The sequence below is a fragment of the Camelus dromedarius genome, chromosome 33, assembly GCF_036321535.1.
Source record: "Camelus dromedarius isolate mCamDro1 chromosome 33, mCamDro1.pat, whole genome shotgun sequence".
Classification (NCBI taxonomy): Eukaryota; Metazoa; Chordata; class Mammalia; order Artiodactyla; family Camelidae; genus Camelus; species Camelus dromedarius.
Window position 1 is genome coordinate 14,582,954 of NC_087468.1, and position 13,702 is coordinate 14,596,655.

Here is a 13,702-nt window from a genome sequence, read left to right on the forward strand (position 1 = left end):
GGTGCAGGGCATAGGCTGATTTTGTTGAACTCCAAAGGACCACATTCTCAAAGGTGATGACTGCATTGTACTATATATTGAAGCATTTATGGATAACATAATTTAGTGACTAAAATTTGCTTTAAAATGGCTGGAAGAAATCAGTGATGAAGTAAGACTGGCCATGTGTGGATAACTGTTGAAGCTCTTCTCTTCACATAGTATAAAATTAAAAATGTATTATATTCACCAAGATAGACCACATTCTGGGCCATAAAACATACCTTAACAAAGCTGAAAAAGTGGAAACTGTACAACCTCTAATTTGACATGTGATTTGATAGGGGTTGCATTGAATCTGTATGAAAAGGATTATGTATGTATGTATGTATGTATGTATGTATGTGTGTGTACGTATAACTGAATTGTTTTGCTGTGCACCGAAACTAACATTGTAAATCAACTACACTTCAATAAAAAACAAAATTTTAAAAAACAGTAACAATATCAATACTATGTGACCAGCCTTCAGGGGACAAGAACATCTGGTGTAAGACAAACTCTAGACAAATAGTTCTCAAACTGTAGCTTGCATCAGAATCCCGGGGTGAGGGTGGGAGGAGGGGGGCGGTGTGAGGGAGGCTTGTTAAAACACAGGTTCCTATTGTTTCTTATTCAACAGATGTGGGATGGGCCCCTCCAAATCAGCATTTTTAACAAGTTCCCAGGTAATGTGGAAGCTGCTGGTTGGGGACCACAATTTGTGAACCACTAGGCTAGCCTACCCAGGTCTTTCTCCGTATTCCCTCCAAACGCGTTTTGTCATCCTCAGATTAACCCCAGCTGTGGGAAGACTCCCAAGATGCACTTTTCCTCAGAGCAGCTCCCCTCATAGAATCACAGATTCCTGACACAGAAATTTCAACGAGAGAAACTTCAGAGTTTTTTGTTAGTTCCAATTTCGTATCCAAAGCAGGAATCCTTTTGAGGATCACGTGGTCCTCCATCCTTGACATTTCCTCCTCTGTTGTAACAATTGATTGCCCTACTCCCTCAAGTTTGGACACTCTCTGAGTTGGACATCAACACCTTTCACCTCCCCTGTGTGCCTCTGAGCAGCCCAGGAGTGAAGCTGATGCCAGCTGCCCAGCACCAGGGACTGCCGTTTGTGCAGTGGACTCCTCCGGGCACCTCCCCTGTTTTGAAATTCTCACCCACCTGTTCCCGATTCATTCGGGATCCTCACAGGGCGTAAGTGTTGGAACAGACGGGTTTCAGCTTGGGTTTAACTTGGGGGCTTGTCTGATTTGCCGTCCCTCGCGAAAAGCCAAGCTCCTGCTGAAGACGGCGGGTCCCCCAAGCCTCGCCCTTCCTCCCCACCCGCCGCGGTGGCATTTTTCGGGCCCTGCCCGCCAGCTCCCCAAGGGGGCGCACGCGCCCCGGGCCAGTCCGGACGCCTCCCCTGCTCGGTCCTCGCTGGGGGAGAAGTCGGGGCGCCCGGGTTTGCTTCTCAGGGGGCCGGACGGCGGGGCGCAGGCGCTGGGGAGGGGTCTCTGATTGGGCTCGGGAGTCAGATGGCTGGGTCCTGCTCTGACACCGGATTCCTGCGTGACCACGGGCAAGTTGCTCACCGTCTCTGAAACCTCGGCAAATTGCAGGGTTAGTGTGAGGAAAATGTATTTAAAGCACTTTCCGCCAGCCTGGTAGATAACAGCGTTCTGAATGTCAGTTGCTACGACTAAGTTTGGATCCATTGGCTTCCATTTGAGTTGCATTTTCTCATCTGATGGAGCGATGTTTGCAGAAAGGAGCCAGGGGCAGAGGATTCTGCAATTAGAGGGACAGTGGGGGGGATGATGAAGCGGGGGCTTAGCAGGCTGCGGTGGGGCGGAAGCACAAGAATTTGGTAAGCACTGTGTGCCACTTGCTTTATAGACACCGATATTCTTAGCGCGAAGCAAGGGAAATGACAAGAAAACCGTCCTTATGTGACAGATGGCGGGTAGGGAGGTTCAGTAACCTGCCCATGGGCAGCGCGTGGTGACAGAGCTGAACCCAGGAATGAATAGCTTGCTGTCCTTCCTACCGGCTTCCAGGGGAAGCCAGGGCACGGAGGAAGCTCAGGATGAGGGGCACCTGGGTAAGGGCAAAGGGGGCTCAGCAAGGAGGCCGTGGAACACGCTGTCCCCAGTAGGCTGCTCCACAAAGGCAACCCCAAGTCTACCTGTCCCACTCACAGCCCGGCGAGCCACCTCCCTCTGCTCCTGAACTTATATCCCAGCCCTGCTGATTACAGATAGGTCTCTTGATTGAAGCAAAGTTTAATAACCTGGTGCCATGCCACAGGGTTTGCATCCCCACTCTGCCACTGATCAGCCCTCAAGCAAGAGTTCTGGGCCTCAGCGTCCTTATCTGCAAAATGGGAGATTTTTACACTTCCCTTCCTGGTATTGTCATAAGCCTAAGTGAGGCTCAGAGGGACAAAGCTCAGAATCTGAGTCCTTTTTTCAGACTTAATCCCATGACGAAGTCTTGTGGGCAAAATAGCTCAACACAGATTGGCTGAGGGTGAGGGAGGTAGGGAAGGGCCTGGAAACTGTGACATCTGCCTTCTACCCACCTGTCCCTCAGCAACTATAAGCACCCTGTAGCTCAGGAGACCACGGGATACTTTCCCAGTGCCATTTATTTTATTTAGCCACACATCTATCTGTTTTATTCATCTCCATGTTCAGTGTAAACGCCTGAATCCAGAATAAAATATACCTACTCCTTGTGGAGAAAATGGAGCCCTCCTACACTGTTGGTGGGAATATAAATCGGTGCAGCTATTATGGAAAACATTATGGAGGTTTCTTAAAAAACCAAAAATAGAGTTACCATATGATCCAGCAATCCCACTCCTGGACATATATCCAGAAAAGATGAAAACTCAAATTCAGAAAGACACATGCACCCAATGTTCATAACAGCACTATTCACAATAGCCAAGACGTGGAAGCAAAATAAATGTCCATCAACAGATAAGTGGATAAAGAAGACATGGTATTTATATATACACATACCATGAAATACTGCACCCATAAAAAAGAATGAAATAATGCCATTTGCAGCAACATGGATGGACCTAGAGATTATCATACTATGTGAAGTTAATCAGAGAAAGAAAATATCGTATGATAGCACTTACATGCAGATCTAAAAAATTAATGAACTTTACAAGTGAACTTATTTACAAAATAGAAACAGACTCACAGACAGAAAACAAAATTTTGGTTACCAATGGGAAAAATAGGGTGAGGGATAAATTAAGAGTATGGGATTAAAAGATGTACACTGTTATATATAAAATAGATAAAAAATGAAGATTTACTATATAGCACAGGGAACTATATTCAATATCTTGTAATAACCTATAAGGGAAAAGAATCTGAAAAAAGAATATATGTGTATAACTGAATCACTTTGCTGTACACCTGAAACACACAATATTGTAAATCAACTATATTTTAATTATGTATATATTTATATATATACCTACTCTTGAATCTCTTCTTTATTTTTTACTTTTTTTTTTGTATATATATGTTTATTGAGGTATAGTCAGTTTACAATATTGTGTTAATTTCTGGTGTACAGCACAATGCTTCAGTCATATAGAAACACACATATATTCATTTTCATATTCTTTTTCATCATGTTACTACAAGATATTGAATATGGTTCCCTGTGCTGTACAGTATGAATCTGTGGTTTATCTTGAATCTCTTCTTTAAGTAATCTTCCCATCTGGAAGGTTCTGGCTCTTAACCCTACCCATTTTAATAATAATTAGAATACCTAATATTTAGATATGCTAGACATTTAAGAAAAACATTCCTTCGAAACATTAGCTCTTTTAGGCTTCAGAGCAACCCATGAGGTTGGAACTAACTTTGTCCCTGTTTTACAGATTTTCCCACAGTGTTGCTTCTCTTGCTAAATCATGTCCAAAACACATGCTATCCTCAGTTCTGCTGTTTCTCCCTTTTTTTCTTTTTATGTGCACATATCTTATCTGCCCTTCTCTGTTACCTTCTAGTTTTCTGACTCAGGGCACATTGTTTACGTCCAAAGGCCTGCTGTGAGGCTAAAATGAGACAATGCTTGTAAAGTGCTTAGCATGCTGGCGGGTATGCTGAGTGCTCCATAAATGGTAGTTTCTTTTTATCATTACATTATTAATAAGAACTGGATCATAACCTCCAAGTGCTTTTGCCTCCTTGTTGTCTCCCCAGCACCCAGCCTTGCCTATTTTTAGTAAAATTCTGCTCATTGACTAATGTTACCTGCCCACCGGGCCATTTTGTCATCTGAACTGTAGAGAGGGGGCAACCGAACTGTGGACTGCCTCCTGGCCGTGGGCCCGGGCCTGAACTTTGCCCGGGGCTGTTTTCAGAGGGCGGCCCTGTGGCTAGCTATCACAAACCCATGGCCCTGTGTGTTCTGTTCGTATGACTGTGATTCCCACCCGGGGCCCCGCCAGGGATGCAGGAAGAGCTCAGACCCCAGAGAACGCGGAGAAAACAAAGGCAGCTCCCCAGGGACCCTGAAGGCAGCTGCCTGTTTTAGGTTCCTAGAACAGCCGTAACAAATTCCCACAATCTGGGTGGCTTCAAACAACATGTATTTATTCTCTCGCGGTTCTGGAGGCCAGAAGTCTGAAATCAAGGTGTCAGCAGGATTGGTTCCGTCCGGGGATGCTGAGGGAGTATCTGAGCATGCTTCTGTTCTAGCTGCTGATGGTGGCCGGCGGTCCTTGGGTTCCTTGCCTTACAGATGCATGACTTCAGTCCTCGCCTCCATCATAAATAAGGCCTTCCCTGTTTGTGTCTGTGTGTCTCCTCTTCACCTAAGGACAGCAGCCGCTGGAATTAGGGTCCAGCCTAATCCAGTATAACCTCCTCTTAACTGCTTATATCTACAAGACCCTGTTTCCAAATCAGGTCATTCTGAGGTCCTGGGTGGATATAAAATCTGGGGAACATTACTGCACCCCCCTCGCCTCCCCAACTCACCAGTGGGGTTGCTGCTGTTCCCAGGCTGTGGTCCTGGTCCCTCGTGGAGACAGGATTACACAGTCTGCAAAGCTGAAATGACACTTAGAGTCAAAGAAATACAGACAGACTCCTTTTTAATTGGGGCATCTTTGCTAAGTTAGAACATTGGGTTTGAATTGATCTAATTCTATCATCCACTGAGGGAGGGCACAGTGGTATTAGGGATGAATGGAAAAAAACAGTATAATCTGACAAACTTGGCCCTCACTTCAGAGATTTCTGCACAATCTTACAGTGCTGACAGGAAGGCCTCCCAATGATCTTTAAGAAAATGCCAGATGGTGTTGAGGGATATTTGTAAAGGTTCACCAAAGCCAGATCTAGAGGGAAACTGTTTAAATTCACTGAGGTGCAGAATTTGGATAAAATTTAAAGAGGGCAGTGTTGGCTTGAAAGATTTGAAAATCCTGGGTTTTTGAGTTGCTGCTTGAATGTTTGAAGTTTGTAACTCTCTGCTTCTCATGTTTTCTGAGACAATCCCCATTTCAAATATTCCACCCCATTATCCAGATAGGCATGTTTATATTTGTCAGACTGCAGTCTCAATTTAGGGACATGAAAGAAAATGGTACCCCACCCTTAGCACATAGTCAGTCCTTCATCCAACAAAGTGGGTACCTACTGTGAGCAGGCACCAGGGAGCCAATGAGGCTGTTTGGAATACCAGTTGTCCCTACCCCAGGATGCTCACCAATATCACAAATGCAAAATTGTCAGTGGGGACAGACAATGGAGGAGCCGTCCAGGAGCTCAGAGGGCGTGTGAAGGGCCCAGAGCACGGCTCCAACCTGGAGGTCAAGGGAGACTTTCCTGCAGATAGAAGGGCCTGTCCAGGAAGAAGAAGCAACGTGAGTGGATGTGTGAATCTGCAGACTCCTGACTAACCAGGAGGAAGATTAACCAAGGTCAAGTTGCAGCAGGGGCAGTCACTAAGCTTTCCTCTGCCACCTGCCACCCCTTCCAGGGCTGGGGAGACTGAGACTGAGCTAAGGAGCTGGGCCTTGGGGGAGGGCTTGGGGCAGAGAGGAGGGAGTGGCTGGTATCCAGGCTCTGCAGAGCCAGCTTTGTCATAGGCACTCTAGGGGACACCTGAGGATCCCCAACCTCCTGATAGAGGGTGTGTGGCCATGAGGAGAGTCTCAGGAGAAGCAGAACAGAAGGTGAGAGGGAACCAGACCTTCCAAGTTCTGAACTAAGACACAGATTTCTAACCTTTGTGTGGAAGGGGCAGGTGGTGGTGTAGTGACAGCTCTGAGAGTCTCATGAAAGACTTGGGTCCCCTTCCCAGAATGATGTGCAGGTGTGCGCATAAAACAATATTTACACAGACTCTCTGGGGTCAACAGCAGCAACCTGTACCCTGGAAAAGGAAAACATTGCATCAGGACCACCTCCCCACCTCCTCCCACACGGAAGGCTCCCTGCTCCTGGGCTCCAGAATTCAGGCTGGAACACTCAGCAGCTTTGTAGGCTGATCAGAGAAGGTGGTGCTGTTCTGGACTGAACAGCAGCTCAGCAGTTTCCATGGGGAAATGCAGGCGGACTTCTGAAGGGCGCCTGTAGCACGAATGAGTTTGTCATTTGGGGGTAATCCACTTTAATGAGCTCAGCAGTAAGAACAGACAAAGCGGCCTTTTCTGGGCCCTTTCTTGTGGCCCTGCCTCTCAGTTTAAATGCTTCCCACCTCCAGATCCAACTGTCCCACAAGCATCACTCTCCTGTGCCCATGGCTAGCCTGGGCTCATCACAACAGCGCGGCCCTGGGCGGATTAATTAGAGTTTATGGTAGCAACTCACCCAGCTTCCACAGAACCTGCCTCTGCCTGGAGAGAAAAAGAAAAGGCTTTAATTAATTCTGAATTAAAATAACTAGGAAAAAAGAAAAACCTCTCTGGTCTACCAATCAGAGACAGCAAACTTAAAAATTTAGGTAAATCGTAAAAGCCAGAATTTCACGTTTGACACACTCAGCTAGGTCAAAGTATTAATGCTGATCTTATATTTGAAGTGACTGTTTTCAACTGAATCAATTAAAATATAAAAGCAAACATATATTTTGTTAAAATAATAGAGCCTGGTCATCTACTGTAAAGCATGTAAATATCCAGGATAAGTGTGTGTGTGTGTGTGTGTGTGTGTGTGTGTGTGTGTGTGTGTGTGTTCCTTTCAGTTATCATCTGCGGCTTTCATTCTCCAGTTCGGTGGGATAGAGACTGGTTGTGGCAAGGAAGCAGCATAAACTTAGGAAGTTCTTCCTTTGTGTTCACTCTGGTACTTGCTACCGACTTCATATATGTTACTTCATTTAATTTGATTTTATCTTGCAGACAAACCTGTGGGAGAGTGCCATTTTGTGGATAAGAAACTGAAGTTTCAAAAGCCACAGTTCATCATCATCATTATTGTTGCTATTGTTGAGATGGACTTTTCTTTCCTGGACAGCCTAATTTTATGTTTCCTGAAGTCAGGTGGATGAACCAGGTTTCTCCTGGCAATTTCTCTGCTCACAACATTTGTACAATTCTCACGTGTGGAATGAGAGCTACTTGTTTTTCCGGACTTGTTAGCCAGGTCTTCTGGAACAATGGCATTGCAGGGAAGTCTGAACTTCCTTTGCATTTCTCAGTTGGACATTACCCTGAAATCTAATCAACTCTCTCTAGGTCCTCGCCCAAAGGACGCTGGACCCTTGGGAAAAGAGGGATGTGCAGTGAGCTGGGCTCGGGGCTTGTCCAGCCCAGCTGTCTTAGTCCATTCAAGTTGCTACAATAAAATGCCACGGACTGGCATTAACCAACCAACATTTATTTCTCATAGTTCTGGTGGCTGGGAAGTCCAAGATCAAGATGCTGGCAGATTCCAGGTCTAGTAAGAACCCACTTCCTAGTTCATAGTCGGCAGCCATTCTGCTGTGTCCTCATGTGGTAGAAGGGGTGAGGTGAGGGAGCTTTTTTTGAGGGCACTAATCCCATTCATGAGGACTCCACCCTCATGACCTAATCACCCCGCAAAGGCCCCACCACCAAATACCAACACATTGGGGACTTGGTTCAAACATACGCATTTTGGGGGAGGGGAGGACACGAACATTCAGTCTATAGCACCAGCTTTATGGAGCAGTAAATGAACTCCTTAGATGGTAACCAAGGAGACTGTTGACACTCTTGAAAGATGTCAGGAAGCCAAAGAGGTTGGGTAGAAGCTGGGGATGGGGAGAGAAGAGGAATCAGCCCCTTCTTTGGGTTTGGTATGTACACCTGGGGGAAGAGAGATTCTCTGTCTTCTGGTGCTGCCAACCTGGGGGATACAAGTCTGGGGCTGCCGCACCCTCCACCTTCAGCCCTCTGGGGCTGCCACCTCCATGCAGACACAAATATCAGAAAGACAGAGTCAGACAGGGCTAAATGGGGTTGATTTGGGTGGAGAAGTACAACCTGGTAAAGTAGGCATAATCTGGGAGTTTGTCTAGTGTTTTCATTCATCCATCCATCCATCCATTCATTCATTCATTCAATAGCTTATCAGTAACACCTGCCACATGTCTACCGTAGTGTCGTGAGCCAAGGAGCCAAAAACCGTGGATAAATAAGCCAGGTCTATGTTCTCTTGTATCTCCCAGTCTGCTGGGATTAAAAGATTTATAATCAAATACAAGGCATTTCACTGACACCTGCTAAGTGCAAACAAGACTTCAGGAGAAACAAAGCAGGGAATGGTTAGGTTTGTTCCAGACAGGGTCTTATAAGATGTGTGAGGGTCCAGGGTGATTAGAAAAGGGTCTTTCTGACACTGAGCACAGCTAGGATAAGTGCTGGGTGGATGCTGCTACATTGTGTGCCATCGAGAGGGAGCCAGGAGTGGGGGAAGCAACATCAACATCCACCTCTTCCCCTTCCCATTGACTCATTCTGCATATTTTCATGGTGTGCCTACCTTGTGCTAGGCGCCATTCTGGGTACCAAGGATGCAGCAATGAACAAAACAGATTGAATTTTAAAAAAGACAAAAATCTCTGCCCTTGTGCACTTTCACTGTAGTGGGGAAGACAGACAGGAAATAAAATAAATGAACAAAATACAGTCCATTTTCTTTATCTGTGGTAGTTCTATAAAGTCACCACAAACACTGAATTAGCAAATACTGAACCATTGCTCCTAGGGGAGATACAGGGTTAGGTTCCTGTGAGGTTTGATCACAAGATTTCCATCAACCAATCAATACGTAACTTTGTTTACGTGTGTTTCTGTTGAAAGACACCTTATTCAATAAACACTGCTGATTCATTGACACTAAACTCACCCAGCGAAAGCGCTAGAACTTCTGCCTGAACAAAACTTATCTAATACACGTATTTCCACTGTGAGGCACATCCTAAAGGATCACTGGACAGCGCTGAAGCACTATGCTTGGGGGCCGACTGAAACAGTGAAACCACCAACAAAAAGCACAAGGACTCAGCAAATAAAATGGCACTAAACAGACCCCAGAAAGGACAAGTGTATCATAGGAGAACTAAAACAAGAAGGCAAAGCTCTGCTTTGTTTGACCTCGACTGGAAATGTGTGCATAGGGTGACTCAAATTTTTGTCTACTCAGTGCATGTCTGCAAATAACCTTGAAACTGCTGCATGTACCGATTTGGAGTTGCAAAGACATTTTAGCAAGTAGGTGAATTCACAAATGTGGAACCTGCAAATACTGAGGCTTGACTGTGTGTAGTATAACAAAAGCTGTTAAGTTATGAAGGAAAAGAAAGCACTCTTGAGGGGCTGTCTGAGCTGAGGGGTGGTTTGGGGGTCTGGGCTGTGAGGGTATCAGGGTCTCCATCTCAAAGAACCAGTAGCTGGGGCTTCCCACATCTGTAGTTGGCTGTTGGTGAGTATGTCTTAGCATCTGGGGTCCCCAGTGGGGTCAGAAAGCCTTTGATGGGAACAGTTGGTCCTGGCACACCTTCATGTCTGTCTGTGACCTTGTCTTCCTTTCCACTCTAGGAATGAATAGACCTCTTGTGGAAATAATGAGAATCCTATTAAGGACATTACAGAGCAGTTTCATTTGAACCTCACACAACCTCACCAGGTAAGTGGGGCAAAGATAATTTCCCCCTCTTTCCTGGCGGAAATAAAAACCTGAAGCTCAAACAGGTTGTGATTTGTTCCAAGGTCAACGGCTCACTTGTTGGGCAGGCAGAACTCTGAAAATTCTGATCCATAGTCCACATAGGTTAATCTGCATTGCTTCTCCAGCATGTACCTTGCCAGGCATTTGTGCTAGTAGCTAAACTTGTGTGGGATGAGTTCAGATGCCTCAGGGGTCCTATGGAGCTGTTACACTCAGAGAACTTCCTTCCATGTCTGAGTTGAAGTTTTTGTCTCCCGATAGTCCCTTTTTATTTTATTTAAAAAAAATTTTTTTGTTTATCTATTTAAAAAAATTTTTTTGTGAGGGGGTAATTAGGTTTACTTATTTATTTTTAGAAGAAGTACTGGGGATTGAACCCAGGACCTTGTGGATGTTAAGCAAGCACTCTACACTTGAGCTATGCCACCCCCCTCTCAGGTAGCCCTTTTTAAATGCTGGGCTCTTAACCTGGAAGACTTTGAAGGCTGGGCCACTATAACAAAAATACTATAGATTGGGTGACTTAAAGAACAGGAACTTATTTCTCACAGTTCCGGAGACTGGGAAGTCCAAGTTTAATGTGCCGGCTAGTTTGGTTTCTGGTGAGAGCTCTCTTCCTGGTTTGCAGCCAGCCACCCTCTTGCTGTGTCCTCCCATGGTGGAGGGACAAAGCTCGGAATCAGAGCTTCCAGAGAATGTTTCACCAGCCCCCACAAATGCATAAGATCAGATCCCATAACAAAGAGCATATAGAAATTGTTAGGTGGGTAGGTAGATGGAGAGACAGACAGATAGACAGATGGATAGATAGACAGACAGCCAGCAAGACAGAGGTGGGCAGATATCTTGCAGATGTTTTGCCTCTGTGACTGATACACACCGTGCACTTCCACCTGATCTCATCCCGCTCCATCCTCTACTCAGAAGTAATCAGGCTCTCATATTTGGTATTTCTCATTCCTGTTTTTACTCTATGTGTGTTTGTCCATAAATAATATATAGTATTGGTTATTGGATTCTCATTAACTTTAATATTTAATAAACAATAGCTCAAGTCCCTCCCCCCACCACTGCTTGATTATTGATCCTCAGATCTACCCACTTCCACAAGGTATCTCCCTGCTTATCTCTGGGGTCCCCAAAGGAGTGTCTCACATGAGCCCACAACCTCTCTGACCACTAAGGTTCCCATACAGCATGTGCCACGTCTTTCTTTTTCTGTTCCAAAGACCTGAGGGAGTGTCACCATGGCCACTGCCATGATCACAAGCTGCCTCCCGGGCTCCCAGCTCATTCATCCCTGTACCAAATCAGATCCGGTCAAAGAGGTCAAGGATGCCCTTTCCTCCATCCCCAACACCGTACTTTTTCACCTCGGTCCCAAAGCAGCCCAGCTTGTGCCTAGGGTCCCCTACAGTCTCTCATTAAATCAGGCCCTTCCTCTTGTCACCTCCATCCCGCAGACCCTGAAAGCAACACCCTTCCCCAAACCAAACCAAGCCAAAACCCCACCCCCATCACCGCAGTAAGAGGCAACCTCTCACAGAGAGCATCTTCGAGATTCATCCACAGTCAAATAACATTTACTCACACCCACGCCTTAAAATGAAAGATACACAGAGGTACAGAGAGAAAGCTGGATATTTCAAGCAGTTACAGGATACAAGAGCATGAACAATTTCACATTCCCAACCAGGGTCCTCAACGCATGGGTCCTGCATCTTCCCCAAGAACAGTGCATGAGCGCTTGCTTTACCTTTAGGAACCTTAAGAGCCTATCCCGGCCATTTTTATCAAGTCAAAGAAGCAGGATGCCGCAAAAGGTTCATTCTTTCAATACATGTTTATTGGGCTCCAATTTAGTATCAAATACTACACTGATGATTGTTTGGCAGCCGTCACAGAGTAAAACCAATCAAGAACCCTGCCTGTGTGCAGTTTCTAGTCTAGAACAGAACAACTTCTTGCAAATATTAAATAGTAGTTTATTCCTCCATTCCACATTTGTGTCTTCTCTACAGAATCCCAAAGATATCGTTTAGCCCCAGTTTCAGCTGGAGAATCATATCATATACAAACAGGGAGATTCTTAAAAACCAATTTATTGAGCTATAATTCCCATATAATAATTCTTATATTTTAACTGTATGGTTGGTTGAATTTTTTAAAATGTGTACACTATGCAGCTTCCATCACAATATATATAGAGAGAGAACACTTCCATCACCCTAAAAATTTCCTTGTGCTCTACCCAATCTTCTCTCTCCACCCCACACAAATATCAGCCTCTTTTTGTCACTCGAGATTAGATTTGTCTTGCCTAGAGTTTCCTATAAATGAATCACACAGTATGTACTCTTGTGTTACTGGTTTTATTTATTTCAGCATAAAGTTTTTTGAGATTCATCCATATTGTTGTATATGGCAGTAGATCATTTTTTTTTTAATTGCTAAGCAGTATTTCATTGTATGGTTACACCACATTCTGTTTATCTGTTCACCTGCTGAGGGGCCGTTTGACACGTCTACTTTTTTGGCTGTTACCAACAAGGCTTCTATGAACATTTGTGTACAAGTCTTTGTGAGATTGTATGTTTTTATTTCTCCTCGGTCAAATACCCAGAAAGTAAATACATACTGGGCCACTGGGTGAACGTGTATTTCTTTTTTGTGAAGACTTATGCATCTTTTCATATTTATGCACTTTATATGTATATTTCATTTTATAAATGGAATGTAAAACAAAATCACTTGGCATTTTATAAACTACCAGCCTGTTTTCCAAAGTGGTTGTGTCATTTTTTTTATTCCCATCAACAATGTGTAAGAGTTCCCTTTGCTCCTCATGCTCACCAGCACTTGGTACTGTCACTCTTTTTTTTTTTTTTTAACATTTTTTTATTGACTTATAATCATTTTACAACGTTGTGTCAAATTCTAGTGTAGAGCACAATTTTTCAGGTACTGTCACTCTTTTTAATCTTAGCTGTTCTCCTGGTTTGAGGGGTGGCTATCTCATTGTGATTTTAAATTGCCTTTCCCAATTTTAAGTGCTTTATTAACTTTCCTCTCTCAGCCACCTTATGAAGTGTGTGCTGTTATTATTATCCCCACTTTACATGTGAGGAAACAGAGGCACAGAAAGGTAAGGCAGTTGCCCAAGGCCTCGACATACCTTGTAAGTGACAGAACGAGGGTTCAGTCCAGGCGCTCTACCTCCAGAGATCAGACTCTTAACTCCTCAGCTGCACCAACCGCCCAAGAAGTTCTTGGGTCCCACCCTGGCTGGTGACGTACAAGGAGGGCTGGAAACATCAGTCAGTCACCTGAAGAGAAGAGGTGTTGTCTAAGTCAGAGCTTTATAGCCTAACCGTAGACATCTGAAGGGCCACCTGCCAGGAAACAGAAGCAGCGGCAACTGCCAGCCCTTTCTTGGAGGCGGCCAGGAGGAGGGCCAAGGGGCCCTGGTCTCAATCTCTGCCTTTCCCTGCCGAGCCCTGCCA

General features: G+C 44.9%; 1 long non-coding RNA gene across 1 annotated transcript; it reads right to left on the reverse strand.

Moving 5' to 3' along the window:
- Nucleotides 1-4,716: 4,716 nt before the first annotated feature.
- Nucleotides 4,717-13,454, reverse strand: LOC135319880 (uncharacterized). The gene is made up of 4 exons (XR_010378876.1): nucleotides 13,375-13,454; nucleotides 6,876-6,901; nucleotides 5,037-5,108; nucleotides 4,717-4,870 (listed from the first exon to the last, which is right to left on the reverse strand). It is a non-coding gene; the product is annotated as an uncharacterized LOC135319880 (long non-coding RNA).
- Between the last annotated feature and the right edge of the window lie 248 nt (nucleotides 13,455-13,702).